General features: G+C 37.8%; 1 protein-coding gene across 1 annotated transcript in view; it reads left to right on the top strand.

Moving 5' to 3' along the window:
• The window catches only part of trim9 (tripartite motif containing 9), a 107,974-nt gene that overhangs the window by 98,352 nt on the left and 5,326 nt on the right, over positions 1-4,296 (top strand). The window lies entirely within an intron of this gene.

Genomic DNA, 4,296 nt, shown 5'->3' with positions numbered 1-4,296 from the left:
GGTTTATCCAATCAGAGACCAGTTCTATGGTTTATCCAATCAGAGACCAGTTCTATGGTTTATCCAATCAGAGACTGGTTCCATTGCGAGTTTGGATCCTTGTTTTCAGTGATGAGAAAAGTTTTGTTAACAACTAATAGCGAAACTTATTTTTCATTTAGCGAATGAGCGTTTTCGCAAACTGTGGTAACCGTTAGTGGAATTAGCTTCCACTAAATTAGGTTTAGCCATTTTTAAGTCCACTAACAAATCAATCAAACTTATTCCTGTTGGTTGTGGGCGTGTCTTGAAGAGTCCATGAGGCACACTATTGGCTGACTACGTGTACACGTGACAAGACGTGATTGGTCAACAGCTACAACTGGAAGGATACGTAGACGTTTGATGCAGACTGAGTGACAGTCGTCTTAGCGGTTAGTGGTTTTGCATTAGCTCCCGCTAATTTATTATTTTTACTTGTTTAGTGGTTTAGCAATAGCAAAGCTAATTTTTTTAGTTTGCAAAATTATGGATAAGTGAAGCTAACGTTTTGTTAGCCACGCCCATCACTGCTTGTTCTGTTGGAAATCCCACCTGAGCCCTTGACTTAAGGTGAGGTTGAAGAGTTAGGAAGAAGTCTTCCTCCTTCAATGTTTTGACCATTCGGTCCACCATCATGGTGTTTGACAGTCAGCGCAGTGCTCTTCAGCTTCAAAGCTTCAAAGCTTCAACTTGTCTCCTCCAAACATGCTTCAGCTCAGTCTCTGTCTTGTCTGACCGTCAAACGTCTCTATAGAAGACGTGGTTTGTCCATGTGGACAGCTGCAGGTTTCAGTCCAGCTTGAAGGTTTTGGAGCTTTTGTCTTGGTCCTCTCAGCTCGTGGTGATGTAACACTGTCTTCACTGTGGACTGGCCTTCCAGGTGCTCCTAGTTCATGGGAGCCTTGGATGTTCCTGGGCTGTTCCTGATCATCTGAACCAGTTTACTCCACTTCTCAGGTCTTCTTCTGGACTTTCCCATGTTTATAAGTATTGGTCAGCTCAGTGAATCTCGTCAAACAAATCCTTTTCATGCGAGAAAGAAACATCTGTCAGCAGCAGTCAATCCTGATCACTAGAGAACATTAGTCTTGGTCTTGTGACCAAATGAAGACCCTCTAGAACCTTAAGCGCCACTGAATGAAAGTTGTGGGTGTATTTAAGTTTGTCTTCATAACCTGACCCTGTGTGGAACAAAGGAAATTAACCATAAATCAAAATTTTAAAAAATCATTAAAGTTATTTGTCCTACAGTCATTTCACTCTGGAAAAAGAACAGTTCATATTAATCATTAAAAGACCAAAAGTGATCTGAAGCTGTCTGTGCCCTCAAGTGGTTCAGTAATTAATTGCAGTTCAATTCATTTATTTTTAAATCAAAACACTTTAATATTTATTATATTTTGCAGTCTAATTAAATTTGCTCGATTTGAATCATTACTGATCGATCGAGCTTTTCAGTAAAGAAAGTTGCCGTGAGGCGTTTCTGGACGTTAGAAATTGCAGTTAATTTCTGTGAACCTGGACGAATCGTTCCGGCAGCAAACAGAATCCATCATTTTACTCGATTCTCAGAAAGTCCGAGTTTAAAACTGGTTGAAACTCACAAAGTTTGAATCCAGAAGGAGCCAAGATTCACGTCTGTGTTGGCAGGAAAACAGAGACGGGAGTTCTTTTTTTACAGACTGCCCTGAACGCAGCACGACTCACTGACACACAGAGAAGGAGAGTCATAAACGCCTCGTCAAATTTTGGCTCAGAATCTATAAAACAGGCGAAGGTACGGCCATTTTTATGTTGGCTAACATAAGCTGTGGCAGCCATCTTGAATTGGAGTGACTCTAAATGTCAAACAGTTGAAGACACACACACACACACACACACACACACACGTAAAACATCCTCATTTGGCGTGGTACTTATTATCAACATTCGTAAACTACCTGTTGTTTCATGTTAAATTACTGTTTGTTGATTAGTCTTGGATTATTTTTAAACTGTTCATTTTACTGTCAATATCATAAATAAACAATAATAAACAAGTTCTAAATTGACTCCACACAATCTCAGTAATACATATTGTTGTTTTTTTAGACTTGGAAAATGTTTTCTAGATGATTCTGAGTCTCAGATTAAATCATCTCTAGAAAAATTAGCATTTTCTAGACGAGCTCAGAGTGAACGCAGAGAGATGAACGAAACTAAAACTGGGTTTGTCAAATTAAAACAAGCCGAATGATGACAGCTAAAGGCAGAAGAACAGCTAAAAACAAAAAGAAGCCAACAGTAGCTAAAAGAAGCAAAACGGCAACCAAAATTAATTACCAAAAAGTAGCAAAATATTTTCACAAAGCAATAACTAAAAGCTCAAATAAGCTAAACAGTCCCAAAAGAAAAAAATAGCTAAAATAAATTTATAAAAAAAAGCTAAATAGAAGTGTATCGCACAAAGTGGACCAGTTGGGGACATGCACTAAACATCTACTAGGTTTTGCCAAGAGTGATAGTCACACTAACTGAATGCTGAACTCATTATGTTATTGCTTCCCAACAAAATATTTAGAAACAGACTTTATTTACAATTGTTGAAAAATAAAATACAAGCAAAAATTACATACAGCTCTCCCTTTTGTGATTAAAAATAATAATAATAATTAAGTTCTTTAGCAACATTGGGTAGTGTTGTGTATGGAATCTTATCTGTAATCCAACATGGGTTTTCCGGATTGTGAAGGTTCTTCTGTGAAATGATGTCCCGGCTGGTCACGCCGGTGCCACCTGTCCACTGTCCACCTGGGCTCGGCTCGCCGTCACGATCAAAGAATCCAGAGTCACAGAACCAATCTGCAGAAAGTGCAGAAAGTAAATCATTCTGTTCCCGTTCAATTATGACATCCCATGTGAAGAATGCAAATCATTCACGTACCGTATTTTCAGCATTATGAGTCACACTTTTTTGCATAAGTCACATGCCCTGCGACTTATAGGCTGAAGAAACGGATTTATGGATTTCTTTCCATATTCAAAACCAATTTTTGGCTGAGATATGACCGTTTTCATTCATTCTGACTGATTTTTTTTAAGCAGTACCCCTTTCAGCCACTTGATGGCAGCAGAGTAGTAGTAGCAGTATGGCATGCCATTGTATCATGTAATAGGTAAATGTGGCTATAATGACAAATTCAAAAAAGTTCAAGACAACAACTGGACTTTATTTATTATACTTTATTGTTTTTGTCTTGAACTTTTTTGAATTTACCATGTCCTGAATGACTGAGAATCTTCACCAGCTATTAATGACACAATCGGCCTGCCATAGTCTCCCCACCTTGGTTCTGCTCGCTGCTTGTACGGACCGTCAAACCAGCTGCACCACCCCGTCAAAATGCATTTATTAAGTAAAAGTTCAACTGAGACACCTTTGCTATAATTTCGAACAAACAAATAATTGTTTTTAGGAGTTTATCTTGTTAAAGTCCTCTCGTGCACGCTCCCGTGGCCGCCATTTGGCAGACCATCGATTTTTGGCACAACACCGGCTCACTTTTCCGGGTTGTCAGAGGTGACGCGTAACAAACACAACGCGTCAGCGGTGATGCATAATAGATGCGTCGTACACGGTGAAGCGACATAATTATGTATTTTTCCACTTTATTAGACAAATACGGACTGATGCGACTTATAGGGCGGAGCGACGTGTACGTCAGAAAATACGGTATTTCTCCTCTTAGTTTTTAGCTTAATCAGCTTAAGTTTATGGTGAACTACCATGAAATGCAATAAACAGTAGTTAACTGTTAACTATTTTTAGTGTTAAACCAAAAAAAAATACATTGACATCTTAAATATGCAATGCATAACTTGTAAATTAATCAAAATCAATGTTAGACTGCATAACATATCAGGCATATTAAAATATTTTGCCTTTCAATTGCTTCTAAAATGTTGATTAATGAATTTATAACACTTCAACATTTATTACTTTAACTAAAACCTGTGTAGTAGCTTTAATGTGGCTTGTTACTATGAACTGCATGTATTTTTAATGAGCCAATATGATTTAAATACAAAAAGCACATTCTTTGTCATTGTAGAGCTAATTCTAACTGTGTAAAATAATACAGGACTTTAGCATGAGCACCTGTGGTTAGTGCTAGCATTAGCTCGGTTAGCATTTTTACACTTATTTATGTCAGTACAATAAAGTAAAACACACCAAAGCAATTAAAACATTAGGACAAAGTCTGACAAATTCCCGATTGGTTTATTTAGAAACGT

The sequence above is a fragment of the Nematolebias whitei genome, chromosome 21 (genome assembly GCF_014905685.2).
Source record: "Nematolebias whitei isolate Nwh7 chromosome 21, NemWhi1, whole genome shotgun sequence".
Taxonomy (NCBI): Eukaryota; Metazoa; Chordata; class Actinopteri; order Cyprinodontiformes; family Rivulidae; genus Nematolebias; species Nematolebias whitei.
Note: the sequence above shows the minus strand (reverse complement) of the source record. Positions and strands in the feature narration are given on the sequence as shown.